This window comes from Astyanax mexicanus, chromosome 21 (genome assembly GCF_023375975.1).
Source record: "Astyanax mexicanus isolate ESR-SI-001 chromosome 21, AstMex3_surface, whole genome shotgun sequence".
NCBI lineage: Eukaryota > Metazoa > Chordata > Actinopteri > Characiformes > Acestrorhamphidae > Astyanax > Astyanax mexicanus.
In genome coordinates, this window is record NC_064428.1 from 20,634,112 (window position 1) to 20,650,155 (window position 16,044).

The following is a 16,044-nucleotide window of genomic DNA, read 5'->3' on the forward strand; positions in this document are numbered from 1 at the left end:
TTTCTTGCAACTGTAAGTGTATATGACTGACTTCTGTAGTTAAATGGCTACATTGGACTGAAATGATTTCAGGACTTCAGTGAGCACCCCGGCTCACTCTAACATCACAGAGGCTGTAATCTCTTTCATGCATTCACCTTCATGAATTATCTTTAACCTGTTATCGCTGAGAACACATGTCTATTCAAGTCCTCTGTGATCTTGAGGCAACTTTTTGAAGCGAGGGCTAATAAAGCGGTTGGGCTTGCGTCTCCTCTGAGATTCGGATCGGGGACTAAGGCTTTGGATCTGGCCTGACACCCTCAGGCTCTGTTAGGCTGAAGATCAGAGGCTCTGTCCTTGGATCCCTTATTCATTCTAGGGCCATGAGATAACCGTTTGCCTCTCGTCTGTCTTTTTTTTTTTTCCAACCCCTCATTTCCAGAACTTGGCAGAGGCGTGCTTTGCCGTATTCGAAACTCAGGGCTCAGACCATTCAGAACGCGGCTCGCCGCTGCCCTGAATACAAATATGGCAATGAAGGACCCCCCAGACTGACATGCTGAATAGCCTTTATGTAAATAGCTTATAGAATACATCAAGCCAGCTTGTGACCGTCACTGTGGGTCTCAATGTAACTACATAACAATGTGGCCAAATTGGACTAGATTTCTGTTGCCAGGGTAGGGAATATGACAGACCTTGTCATTATGCCTCGTCTTTAAGGTGTGTGTCATGCAGGGAGGTGTTCTCACGGGGCTAGACATGATAGACAAGATGTCCTGCTGGTGTAGATCTAGTGTGTGAGTGTGTGTGTGTGTATGAATATATATATATATATATATATATATATATATATATATATGTGTGTGTGTGTGTGTGTGGAACGTGGGCAAGAGAAGGAACGAGAGATTAGTGTTGAGGAGCACTGGCTTGGAAAAGCTTTGTGGCTTCCATCCATACCCCCTTCTCAACACCCCCCCCCCCCCACACTCACCAGTCCTACCCCGTCTCCTTTGTGTGCCTATCTGTGCATGTGTGTGTTCCTCAAGAACCCCTCACACCGCATGGGGCAATTTTCAGAGCGTGAGGGCAACAGAGAGGAAAGCTCTTCATCGTAAATGCAGGGGCCACTCAATCTACACTAACGATTATGCTAGTAATGTAATTAGGGTCTTGGTCACGTCGAGAAGGGCGTCCATTCTCTGAAAGAGAGGGTTCAACCCATTCGCAAAATGAATCGCTTTTCACAACACTCTTTACTTTGAGGTTGGTGAAAAAAAAGAGTGCTGAGTAGATTTGGTCTCAGTTGCTGAGAGAGGCAAAAAAACATTTGATTTGAAGAGAATTTCACTCTTATCTTTGCTCTGAACTTAATTTGTTGGCTAATGTTATGTTATTTACAGTACCAGTACCAACAAAGTTTAGACACACCCTACATTTAGTGGTTTTTCACTATACAAAATCTTTTTGCATTGCATATTGGATAATAAAGTCATCAAACGTATGAAGAAAAACAAGATAACACATTTGCACATCTTGGCTGGATTTTCTCAGTCAGCTTTTATGAGGCAGAGTCACCTGGAATGTTCAGCTTTCAGTTAACAGCTGTGCTGAACTTGTCAAGAGTTAATTACTTGAATTTGTTGCCTCTTTTAATGTGTTTGAGAGCTTCAGTTTCAGTAAAGCTTCAGTAAAGTTGTGGAGAGGTAGAGTTGGTGAGATACAGTGAAAAGCCAATTTGACGACGTTCTAATCCATATTATTGCAAGAACTACTCAATTTCTCAAGTGCAGTCGCAAAGACCATCAAAAACATTAAAAAAATGATGAAACTGGCTCTCATCAGGACCACCCCAGGAAAGGAAGAGCACAGGTTACCTCTGTTGCACAGGATAAGTTAAGTATTTTGGTTTGTTTAACGATTTCCAGACTAACGATTAACATGATTTCCTATGTGTTCCTTTATAGTCTGGATGACCTCAGTGTTTATTTGCTTTATAGAGAAAAAAAATGATTGGTACTTTATAACCTATGTAGAAAATCAGAAATCACCCACAAAATCCACATATTCTGTTTAAGCTCATTAAAGGAGTAGTTTGGTGAGAGCTCACTTACCTTAGATGCAATTGATCAGTCGAAACAAATTTGAAACATATTTGTTATTGGTTTAGAATATTAGTTTAGCTATAAATGCTAGCGTAACTTTGCTAACAAACACTGTCATCATTTTCAGCTGATTTAACCCTTTAACATCTTACTCAACCTTTTCCCACAATACATTTAATTCACCGTATCTTATTGAAGAAGGTGTTAAAATGAGTCTATGAACAGACAAATAAACTTCTCAAAGCTGACCTATTGTAAGCATCTGTTCCAAATAAAGCCAGTTTTAGATCTAGGTTAGATCTAGATTTAGGTCTATCTAAAATGTATTTTTGTAATTAGGATGTTAGATCAGATAAAAATATAGATCATCTCCTAGATTTAGACTGTCACTAAATCCAAGTCTAAATGTGAATTAGGTGAAATTCATGAATTACCAGATGGACTGAGAGGACAACCAGAGACGGAGGCAGCAGAGAGGAAAGTTCTTTGTCGTAAAACACCCAGGACACTTAATCTACACTTAATCTACACAAGCAATTATGCTAGTAATGCAATTAGGTCTTGGTCAGTTTAAGAAGGGTGTCCGTTCTCTGAAAGAGGGGGTACTTGAGGGAGGGAGGCGAGAGGGGTCTGAGACTCATTCACAAACATCCACTTGAGGTTAAAGAAATGTCACTCGTTCTGAGTGCTGAGACGATTTTCTCCTAAACACTTTCTTTTGAACACCAAAAGACCAAAAATTGGTTGTCTTACTGAAGAACACTTCGCACTTTCACTTTATATAACAGATGATATGCCAGGAATTACAATTACAATACAAATGGCTAACCAAGCATTGTAATGCTATGTACATTAGAACAATAATATACAGCTTTAGATATTACATTTAAAAATTATTACTATTGAGATTGGGAAGGTTGTAATGCTTTCAGTTTTTGATAATTTACACTACAGATTTTTTTTCCAACTGTTCTAAATAGTGCTGGGCGATATGGGAAAAATCATATATCACGATATGGAATTTTTTATGTAATGATAACAATATATATCATGATATACCACATTTAAGTATGTTTTCAGTTATTCTTCAAAAAATATGACAAAATAATATCATTGCTTACTTTTTTCCAACTTTATTTCAAAGTGACATTAAACCCAACTTTCACAAATGAGAATTACTACCTTTTAGTGCAGCAATATATATGTATCAAATGAAAACAGATGAGGTAGATGCAGTAGCTAATTTTTTCAAAAGAACAATGCGTCTCTATTGTTCAGCTCTCATGAGTTTAATAACACAAAGCATGTCACAAACCAACGTGTCTGCGCGTGTCCGTCAAATAACGTAAAGCAGCATCATGTCGCAAAACCACATTATTAAGCTTTTTTGCGAAGATTACTTTATTATCACTTATATAAACCGAGTTTATTCAATGTGACCACGCCAATACATTTTATCGTAGCCTACTTTATATATTTGCTTGAATAATTGATGAAATTACTGTAGAAACGATAGAAGGTTAGTAGCACCATAGACACTTTTCTATCGTCCCTACGATATTTATCGTCATATTGCACAGCACTAGTTCTAAATGTGGTACTCATATCCACCTTATTTTCTTGGAGAATTATGGAGAAGACATCTTTATTATAACTTTATTTTACAAGGTCTTTTCTGACATTGTGAGGAAGTGATTTCCAATAATAATAGGTTGTGTGTTCCTTGTACAATTACAACATTAGTAACGAGTAACAAGTAACAATCGATTGATCGAAAAATAATCGTCAGATTAACCGATTATCAAAATAATCATAGCAGCCCTGGTAGTGTTAGTTTAGCATCACACACTTTCTTTTTCATTGGTTGTCTTACTGAAGAATACTTTACACTTACATTTGATATAATATTTGATATGCCATGAATCACCTTCACAACACAAATTGCGAACAAAGCATTGTAATGCATCTTCTGAAATTCAAGAAATTACATATAATTAATACATTATATAAACAGTAATAAACAGTTATAGACAATACATTTAAATATATATATATACAATTACGAGGATTGGGAAGGTTGTAATGCTTTCAGTTTTTTTATTATTTGCAATAATTCCTTTCTTTCTAACTGTTCTAAATATGGTACTACTATGGTACTATGGCACTACTAAATAAGGTACACCTTATTTTCTTGGAGACAGATGGAGAGGCCATCTTTATTTACTTTGCTTTGTGGTAGAATTTTTAGTGTGACAGCAGTATCTGTTTAAACCAGAGACTGTAAAAAAGATGGACGCCGTGTCACAGTTCCCATTCATTCAATGAAAATGAAGCCAAAATCTTCCGCCATGTTGGCGATTCCGAAACCCGAGTCTGCGCAGTAGAGACCAGAGGAGGGAGAAAGACTGTGGAGAGACAGCCTACTCATTTAAATAACTCCGCCCCTAAGGGCTGCCTCCACAGAGCTATACACAGTCTATGATCCCGCCCATACAGTCATTGGTCCCACCCCAGCTAGGTGTAACCCAGCCCTTTTACAATAACCACACCTTTTTGAATAACGTTTTAAAAAACGAATTCTGTGGGGATATAAAAATTTGACAATATAAGCAGAGGTTACACTAGCTGTTGCATTTAAATAATGGAGGTAGAATTAGAGTATATTGGGAAAAACGTGATTGAAAGTTGTCTGTTTTGCCATTGAAACCTATGGGGATGGGTGGGGTTACACAGCTTTCTGCAACCGAACAGAAGGGGGCGCCCGACCTGTGGTGGCTTCACTTTTGAGATGCTCTGTCCAGCTATACACAGTCTATGGTTAAAACAGTGAATAAATAGAAAATGTGTAGTATAATATGCTCAGTACAAAAGGTCACATTAATTGGAAGAAAAGAAGAATTTCACTTAAAAAACATTGTTATGAACACAAACAAAATCTGGAAGTGTTGTGAACCATCTATGGTTAAGAGGAGCTATTTATGGAGTGTAACTAAACACCACAGCATACTCACCCAGAGAACGGATATCATATAATTAGTAAAACCGAGGCATTGCAGAATTAGCATGAAGCATATTGAAATGTAAAAACATGAAGGAATATTAGCGTGAAGGTACCGCTTCACAATCTTTAAATGAAATTAGCGGTTAGTTAATATTAGCACACGGCTGATTAAATTATAGAGTAGTTGTTGTGATGGAGAAGAGCTGCACGGTGTGGTTTGTCTCACCAAGAGGCCATCCAGCCTGGAAGTTCAGTGTGCAGCTAATCTTTATGCGCGTTCCGGAGGGGAGAGGAGAGAGGGATGGCGAGAGGGATGGAGAGAGAGGGGTGGAGGGGTGAAGGTGGAGGCACTGCTGGAAAAGCCGGAGGAGCTCTTGCCTTCTGCTCTCACAGGGGCACAGGCTGTCAACACATTATGCAGCAGAGGCTGGTGAAGGGGGTGGGGGGGAGAGAGGGGTCTGGTGAAAGGGGTGGGGGGGGGGCTGGGTTGGGTTTGGGTTAGCTTGTGTTCGGCTGTTGCACAGACTGTATGTGTGTGTGTGTGTGTGTGTGTTGTAGAGAGAGAAACAGAGAGTGAGAGAAAGAGAGAGAGAGAGAGAGACAGAATGGGAGAGAGGTGGAGAGAGTGTGGAGAGAGAGAGTGGAGGGGTGGGAAATAAATTAAGAGATAAAACAGAAGGACATGTAAGGGTAAAAAGAGAGAGATAGAGGGGTAAAGAGAGAGAGAGAGGAAGAAAGGGTGAGAGAGAAATGAAGAGAGTGGAATAGAGGGGGACATAGAGGGATACAAACAGAATGGGAGCGAAAGGTGGGATAGAAATTTAGATATAAAGACAAAGAAAAAGAGGAGTAAGGCAAGAAAGTGAGAGACAAAGAGATAGAAGCATATATAGAGGTGTGAAGATGAGAGTGCAATGAGAAAGATGTAAATGGAAATAGATTGATAAGTACAGAGAACAGAGAGAAAGAAAGAGAGAGAGAGAGAGAGAGAGAGAGAGGGATATGGATAGAAAGAGCCAGACAAAGACAGTGGCAGAGTGGAGGGGTAAAGATAATGGTGAGAGGGGAATAGATTGACAAGAGACAGAGAGAGAGAGAGAGAGAATAACAATAGCAGAGAGGTAGAAAGAGATGGAGAGAGAAAAGAAAAGGGGGATAGCGACAGAAAGAATCAGACAAAGACAGTGAGAGATGGAGGGGTAAAGAGAAAAGAGAGAGAGAGAGAAAGAGGGATAAGGATAGATAGAGGCAGATGAAGACAGTAGGAGATGAAAGGGAAAAGAAAATGGAGAAAGGGGAATAGACTAATGAAAGAGAGAGAGAGAGAGAGAATGAGAGAGGGGTGTAGAAAGAGGCAGACAAAGACAGTGGGAGATGGAACAGTAAAGAGATAGAAAGAGAGAGGTAAACGGTAGGAAAAAGAATGAGACCAGGACAGAGAGAGATGGAGTGAGTAAGAGACACAGAATGAGAGGAATGGATGAAAGCAAGAAAGCAAGAGAAAGAAAGAGAGAGAGAGAGAGATGGAGAGGGAAAATTATTAGTGAGAGGGGGGCAGGCAATGGGAAAGGTGAAGGGAGAGAGTGACAAAAAGGAGAGAGGAGAGAGAGAAAGAAAGAGAGAGAGAGGATAGAATGAAGCTGGCAAATACAAAGGAATACATATGGATGGAGGGGTAGAGAGAGCGAGAGAGAGAGAGAGAGAGAGAGAGAGAGGGAAAGAGAGGCAGAATGAAAGAGAGGTAAAGTAGGATTAAGAGAAAACTGAGGAAGGTTGTCTTTTGTGTTCTGTGATAAAGGGAGGGAAAGAGAGAGGTAGAAAAAGGTAGACAAGCACAGATGCAGTCTGTGTCTGCAGGAAAAAGGGAGAGAAAAAGAAAAAAGAAGAGAGAGTGAGAGAGATAGAGAATGAGAGAGAGAGATAGTCATATAAAGAGGCAGACAAAGACAGAGATGAAAGGGTAAAGACATATAGAAAGGTAGAGAGAGAGATAGAGGGGAAAACGAAAGGGGACAGAAAAAGGCAGAGAGAAAGAGAGATGGAGGAATAGATGGAGGGGAAAACGAGACAATAGGAAAGAAAGACTAAAGAGATGGCAAGAGAAAATGAATGGAGAGAAGGTGACAGACAATGGGAAAGGTGAAGGGAGAGAGTGAACGAAAGGAGAGAAATCGAGAGAGGCAAATACAGAGGAATAGCTGTAGGTATAGAGAGAGAGAAAGAGAGAGAGAGAGGCAGAATGGAAGAAAGGTAAAGTGGAATTAGCGAAAACTGAGGAAGACTGTCTTTTGTGTTCTGTGATAATAGTCAGTCTGTTTCTGTGTTTGCAGGAGAAAAGGAGAGAGAAAAAGAAGAGAGAAAAGAGAGAGAGAGAGAGAGCGGACAGACTGACAGGCTGAGTGTGTAGGCAATTAGTTTGTGTTATCTTGCTTGTGTAAGGGTGTGTGGGTTTGTCACATGGGCTTGTGCCTCTGTGCATGATGGTGTGCCGACGTAGGTGTGTGTGTGTGTGTGTGTGTGTCTCGCTCACACATGCAGGGTGCAAGTGAAAAGTGGAGGCAGACTTGTTGTTTTTTTCTGTTTTTTTCATTTTTTTTAATCAGTGGGAGGCTGAAATCGCCCCGGGGTCCTCCTAGGGACTAATTAGTGCATGTGACTTCAGCAGAATAAATAAGGTGGAAAAACAGACACAGGCCCGGGCGATAATGACTCATAAATACACAAATTCGTGTCATTCTGTCCGAGCGAGACATGGCCTTGTTTTATGCAAAACATGCACCTTCATTAACAGTTACACCTAAAGAGGAGTGAGCTGTGGTTGGACCGCTGATGCTGGCACGTTAAAAGCAGACGAGCTCATAAAAAGGATTCGATTCTTGAGTCGCTTTCACACCTGTTCTTTTTTTTATTTAATTCAGTTAAATTAGGCTCTGGTTCATTTTTTTAGGCTTGGTGCGATTCATTTGGGAAGGTGTGAACAGAGCAATCAGAAACTTACAGTGTATACGCTCACCAAAAAACAACCACACCAATGGCACAACTAACGATGAGTTAAGTTCAACACCTTCTTTGATAAAGGGGTTGAGCAAATGGTTGAGCAGAAGTTAAAGGGTTAATGTGACACAGATTTTGAATTTTTGAGCTGCATTCACATTACAAGCCTCAATCAATTTGGATGTTTGCTCAGATGTTCTGTTGTTTGTTTGTTTTTTTAAGAAGGAATCTTTCATCTGTTGCGTCCATACTGCTGCATGACCATGTGCACACAAACAAGAGAAATGTGATTCCTGCAGAAATCAGAATTCAGCTCAATACCAGTGGTGACTGATGACGACAGCGTGAAGCAAACAAAGCATACAAGCAAAAAGACACACGAAATCTGATCTGAAGATTCCCATTCATGTTGCACGCCCAAACATCAGATAGGGACCCTGTCGTGGACCACATATGAAAGTGTCTCAAATGTCCACACACCGCTTAGAAGAAAAATGATACAAGAACAAAAAAAAAAGGTCAGCATCACTTTTGCCTGTTAATCTACAGTCGAATACATACAGTCTTCAGTACAGCTTTTGAGCTGAGTGAAGTCCAAACCATCTCCAAACCATATCTACCTGGATACCTTTGAATGAAACCAACCAACCAGAACTAACCAGAATAGTAATTAATGCTAATTTAGGTTCCTTCAAGACCTCAAACACCCCTAAAAGCTAGCATAAAAAGAAAAAAAAAATAATATTATATATTTATAGTATAAGTTTCTACTGAGTAAATACAACCCCAATTCCAATAAAGTGCCAACTGAGGGCCTGAAGATCATCAGCATCCAGTACTGACTGTCTGCTTTGTCACTTTCACACAAGAATTTCTCCAGATTCTCTGAATATTTTGATGATATTATGCTCTGCATATAGAAGTTGGAATATCCAAAATCTGACAATAGAAATTGTTCCACATTTTATTTGTAATTTTTTTTTTAATGCAAAGTAGTGAATCTCTGCCCCTCTTTGTGTTTGAAAGAGTTAAAATACATTTAAATAGCTTCTATCTGTGTTTTGTATTAGTACCCCTTACAGTACTAGTACCCAAATTTGGACACAATAAATAATAACACATAAATAAATACTGAAGTCATCCAGACTATGAAGAAACACATAAGGAATCATGTAGTAACTTAAAATTGTAAAACAAATCAAAATACTCTGTGAAGCATTTAGGTCCTCTTATCTGGGGAGCTGTTAACTTACAGTCTCTGAGGCTGGTAAATCTGATGAACATATACTGTGCACTTTAAACTTTCCTGGGGCCATCCTGATTAGTGCCAGTTTCATCTTAACATTTTTGATAGTCTTTGCAACTGCACTTGAGGACACTTTCAAAGCTGTTGAAATGTTATTTCTTTTCTTTACTTCGTTGAGTAGTTGTTGCCATTATATGGATTAGAACATTACTCAAATAGAGCTATTCACTGTATACCAACTCTTTTTCTTCACACCTTTACAACTGATGCTCTCAAACACATTAAGAGGCAAAACATTCAAGTCATTAACTCTTGACAAATTCAGCACAGCTTCCAATAAGTCATCTAAGCAAGAGGTGCTACTTTGAAGAATCTATAATAAAAATATAAAACATTTCTGTTTAACACTTTTTTGTTTACCAAATAATTACATATGAATATGAAACATATACATATGAAAGTTGTGTCCAAACTTTGACTGGTCCTGTACTTATCTTATCCAGCTTTTTTTGTGTGTGTGTCAAATCGAGCTCTAAATGAGTTAATGTTTTTCATGAAATGGTTAAATGTCTCATTTTAACAACTTTTGTGGAATTGAGGATGTAAATCAACAAATATATTTCTAAATATTTTTCACTGAACTGTGCAGCTTTTGCAGCTTTGTTTATCTGTCTAGGGAGGCTAAAACAGCCGTACACAATGCTACAGGGAAGGGCTGGAAACTAGATTTATTCATTTAATAACCTAACATAATAGTAGATTTTGAGTGCTCTTGTAGTATGAGGTACATTAGGCAATAATTCACTGTGGACGCTGTGTTCTTACCTATTACTGTGCCTCTCCTGCGCTGAGATATGGAACTCAGTTCACAAAGGGCTAATGGTAATTATCTGATTATTTAAAATCCGGAATACCAGATTAGCGGGGGCTGGAGGAGTGGGGGCTGCAGAGCATCGGATTGGGAACTGCTGATTTAATGGGTAATGACAGCGTTAATTAAAAAGTAATAACCTCAATAGGTTCAGTAACTGCCTACAGAATCACAATCTGTATGAAACAAGACGAGGCAAAATATATAACTGTGCTGTTTCCTCAAACAGTGGTCCAAGGTCACTAAAAATCTATGCTACGCACAGTCTTCAGTTTCGCGTCTTGGTTTCATATAGATACGTTTGGAGAGGAACTCTAATAATAGACCTTGAATAGCGGAGATGATCATCTCAAGCACGTCTTTCAGTCTCTCGACTACCTCCAGCGCCAGGGCAAAGCAGGGCTGGCTGCTACCTCTCGTATCTATCATTTATAAGAAGAGACTGCTGAGTGCACCATGCCATGTGGGCTGAAACACCGCCCTCCACTCTCGAGTAAGGATAAGCAGGAGCTGGCGGGATCCAGAGGTGTACGTGATATGGAAGTTGACACCGTATACCCATTAGGAAACCACTAGGATTTGCATAGATTCAGTACACTTACTTAAACATGCGCGATGTTCCTACCACTCTTTTGGAAAATCTGACACAACAAATAATTAAAAGTACAATTTCCTACTGAACAGAAAAAAAAATCAGATAAGATGTTTACACTGTCAAGCTATCTGTTTAAGGCAAATTGAACAGATAGTACAAAGGCTGAGCACTGCTTTACTGGTTAATAGGGGTGTGACAAAATATCTGGAAAAGGCAACATTTGGCATAGAAGACACTTTATATAGTAAAAACCTAAAGATGGGCACTCATTAGAATACTTATTAAGATCAACATTTCTTGATCTAGAGGGATATCACATCATCATTTATTTCATAAAGGGACATCCTAGCAGGCACTCGACCCCTTTTTCCCCACAAAAAGACAAAAAAAACTCCGCCAGTAGGGGACATTGTCTTATTTTTGCCACTATAGAGGGCATTTAAGGGCTTTGAGGCACTAGAGCAGGACCTTTAGTACTTTAAGTCTACCAGTGCTTCTGTACTGTAATTTAATTGACGTGTAAATCTGTAAATCATTTTATGATAAATAAAAAACATGCACTGCACTCTGACCATTGAAATAGTACACTTACTGGACAAACTGTGAGTTTAAAAAAGTCCAGAGTTTCTAAAAAATCTTCTAACTTCTGCTCTTTTGGGCTATGCTGTAAACTCAATGAAGGCAGTCTGAGACACATCTAACTGAGAAAGGGGCTTGTAAATAAGAAAAAGCTGGTGACTCTGGCTTCATGTCTGGTCTGTACTGCGCAGACTTTAATTGTGTTCCAAAGTTTAGGCTGTTTAGTCCTTTTTCTTAGCCTACTGGTCACACATATGGAACAGTCTAATAAGGGTTTGTGGTGATGTCACATGCACAAATCCACATCACGTGATGACACTCAAGTGATTTTTCATGTCTTCACAGAAATAATTGATAATTTTGCTTAATGCCCATGGTACTGTTTTTTAACTTTTTTTCCCTTTGTGTATGTGAGCAGTAACTAGTAAGTAAGCGCACACCAGGAAGGATACATCAGTTGTGTCCTTCAAATCTTTCAAATGATTCAGCTGCATTTCTTGGCTGTATATGAAGAATCATTCATTTTGACAACTTTGGCTTTATTTCTATAGAACACTGTCGGATTTTGTTGGTTGTTAATCTACAGTCTAATACATACAGTCTTCAGTACAGCTTGAGAATTCCTATCCAACTTCTAAACCTGGATATCAGGTTGGAGCGAAACCAACCAACCAGAAATAATAGTAATTAATGCTAATTTTTAGGTTCCAGAAATCATGCGACCAAGGCCTGTGGTCTTTTGGTCTATGCTGTAAACTCAATGAAGGCAGTCTGAGACACTTCTAACTGAGGACAGAGTCTTCTGATTAAGTGTGATCTGGTGACTCTGGCTCCATATCTGGTCTCTACTGCACAGACTTTAGTTGTATTCCAAAGTGTAGGATGAAGGATAATTTATTTTGACAACTTTGGCTTCATTTCTATAGAGTTATCTGCATGTTTTTCTTAGGTTGCTAGCTATATGCTAGCTAGACTATTCTCGCTAATTACTGGATGATCGGTTTAGCTATCCTCACACACACTTTTTGATGTGACTATGCTTCACAGGTTATGTGGGTGTACTTAATGTGTTTGAGTGTTTGAGTGATTGTGTGTGTGTGTGTGTGTGTTTATAGTTAGTGTGTGTGCATATGTGTGTGTAAGTAGCTGCTACTTAAAAACTAGCGGAAGGCTGAAGTTTAGGTTTTAATATTTAAACCTGCCTTCTGCTGCACCGGGTACCTAAAGGCAGTCTCCTGTCAAGACTCTCTCTCTCACACACACACACACACACACACACACACATCGGGCAGGCTGTCAGGAATCGCACTGGCAGTGTCAAGGACATACCGTGTGTGTGTGTGTGTGTGTGTGCAGGGCGACAGAAAGAGAGAAAGAAAGACAGAGTGAGAAAGCAGGAGTGAGTGAGCGAGCGTGCTCCAGTCTCTAACAGTGCGTGCGAGTGTGTGTGAGAGTGTGTGTGTGGGGGTGTCAGTAAATGTGAGTGAGGGGGTATATGTGTCCGAGCCTATGTTGGAATGGATGCGTGTGTGTGTCTCAGTGTGTTTGTCTGAGTCAGAAGGCTATTTGAGAAAGCAAAGAGGAGGGAGTGCAGAGGGGGGGGGGGGGGGATAAAGAGGTTGAGTGTGAGAGAGAAAAAGAAAGAGAGAAACAATGAAAGAAAACAATAGAGATTTTAAGTTTAGAGACATTTAATTTAATTTATACAAATTTTACAATTAACAGCATGGTTCTGTAGACAGGAAATACCATGCATATAAATACTATACTATAGTATACTGTACTATAAAAACTAAATAGGGCTCGGGGTGGTCCAACAGACTAAGGCGCTGCCACTATCTATGATCAGGAGATCGCTAGTTTGAATCCAGATCATGCAGCTTGCCATCAGCTGCTGGAGCCCCGAGAAAGCTCTGGCTACCAGTTGATGCTCGCATCAAATTCAAAGCTCTTACAATCGCCTACAAGGTGATGACAGATCAGCTCCTTAGTTCCAATGAACGTCGCCTCGCTTTACCAAACATTCACACAAAGCAATCCAGACTGTTCTCATACAGAGTTCCCCAATGGTGGAACAAACTACCTTCCACTACCAGATCAGGAGAATCTCTCGCAATCTTTAAGAAACTCCTGAAGACAGAGCTCTTCAAAGAGCACTTACTCTCTTAACACCTCTAACACACTAACTACTTCTAACTTCATTTCTTCTCCTCCTCCTTCACTCCTCTATCCCATTATTCCCTTTGACCTCCTTTAGGCCCTGTTTAAAGATGTTTTTACCTTTAACTTCTATTCTGTACTTCACTATTGTAAGTTGCTTTGGATAAAAACGTCTGCCATATGTAATGTAATGTAATGTAATGTAAAAAGCAAAATTGACCTTGTTCTCTCTGGGTGGGTAGATGGCGCTCTCTCCTCCCATCTCGCCAAAGGGTGATGTCGATCAGCACAAGGCGTCTGTGCGCTGATGTATCGGAACCGAGTCACTGCGCTTTCCTCCAATGCAACATCAGCAGCAGTTCAAAAAGAGGCGGTGATTGGCTTCACATATGTCGGAGGAGGCGTGTTTTTGTCTTTACCCTCCTTGTGTTGAGCCATCATTATTGATGGGAGATATACAGCTGGGTAGCAGCTGATTAAAGAGCATCAGTTGTAAAGTTGTAAAGAGGTAGAGTTGGTGAGATACAGAAATGTTTTTAATCCATATTATGGATTTAACTTCTTAGCTAACTAAAGAAAAAAAAAATACTTCAAGAAATGAAGGTCAGTCTATCCGAAAAATTTCAAGAACTTTGAAAGCATCCTCAAGTGCAGTCGCAAAGACCATCAAAACCTTAATGATGAAACTGGCTCTCATCAGGATTGCCTCTGTCAAGATTGACCCAGGTAGGGAGACGAGGAGACAACGTAAGTGCAGGTAAGAATAGGAATTTAATAACTAAACAACAAATAAACAAATAGACGGGTAAACACAGAACAATGAAATGAATAAGAAAACCAACGTGATATAAAACTAACATAAACAAACAAGAGATACTATAAAACTAGGCAGGATAAACTAAAACAGGGCAAGGGAATAAACTAGGGAAAACACAGGGAACTAAGATATTACAAAGGATAAACAAAAGATATACACTAAGGAGGGAACTAAGGCGCACGAGAATAAGCAAGATAAATATTAACTACAAACAAAGAGGGAGGCTATACAAGGAAAACAAATGAATGAAACAAGACTATGAACTAAACAAAGCAGAGACAATTACCAGGAATAAACAAGATAAGCAAGGAACTAAAACAAGACGGGATAAACACAGAGCAGGAAACCAAGGAGCGCAGGAATGAACACAAGAAACAGAGGTACGACAAACAACAGGGGTTAGTGCAAAGACCAACCAAGGACAAGAGACAGAGGAGGGCTATATAACACACAAGGGAAGTGGAAACACCTGGGGCTAGAGGGCGGAGCTACAAATTGACACAGGTGGAAAAGTACTGGAACAGAACACAGGGGCACAGGTCACGTGGAACACACACAGGCACGAGGACAGACAGGACATGACAGCCTCAGGAAAGGAGGACCAAGAGTTACCTCTGTTATACAGGGTAAGCACTTCAGATAAGAGCCACACAAATGCTTCACAGAGTATTTTGATTTGTTTAACACTTTTAAGTTTACTACATGATTCCAAAAAAAAAAAAAGAGTAATGAAGGCTTTGTAATGCAATTGTTTAAATCAAATGTATCACAATAAGAAATATTACACAGGCTAAAAAAGAAAGAAAATTCAACCCTTTTTTTTGCATTATTTCATGAGGCTTTGAAAGAAATTCTCAGCACCTACAATATGTCCTGCTCACCCAACATCAATCTGAAGAGTCCCAAATCACCAACTTAACCTTCTTTACAAAGACATTGACCGAAACACATGTAGTGCGCCGGCCTTGGAGAAATTACAGCCAAAATGATGAATAGAGACGAGGGAGAAAGAGAGAAAGAGGAAGAGTTGAAATAAAAGGTTAGAGACAGACAGACACACACAGACAGAGAGACAGAGAGAAAGGCAGGTAGATAGAGTGACAGACTAAATAGAGATAGAGAATGGTAGAACGACGATATACAGTATATAAATTTACAGTATATGGGGATGGAAGGGAGAAGAGGACACCAAGAGAGATAAAAAATAGAAAGAGATAGAAATGGGGCGAGAGTCATAGAGAAAGGGATAGAATAGATCATAGAATGGTGGAAAGATAGAGCAATATAAAGATAAATGGGGAGGAAGAGGTCAAAAGAGGAAAAGATAGAGGAGGATGAGAAGGGTTTAAAGAAGAACAGACGTATGAATACATGGACTGACAGGGAGAAGTAGACAACAAGTAGAGTAGATAGAGGTGATCAACTAATACAGAATGGAAATACAGTACCAGTCAAAGTTTTGGACTCATCATTTCATTCAATGTTTTTATTGTTTTATTTTTTTCCTTCCTTTTAAATTAATACTAAAGTCATCCAGACTATGAAGTGTTAAAGTGGTGAGAACTGCTTCCTACACCTGTAAAAGAATCTTGGAAACTGGAGAAGACTGATACAGGAAGAGTCACGTCTGGCTGACCCACATGGAAACAGCTTCAGCCTTTAGCTCAATTTAACACTGGACTAAGCCTCTTCAG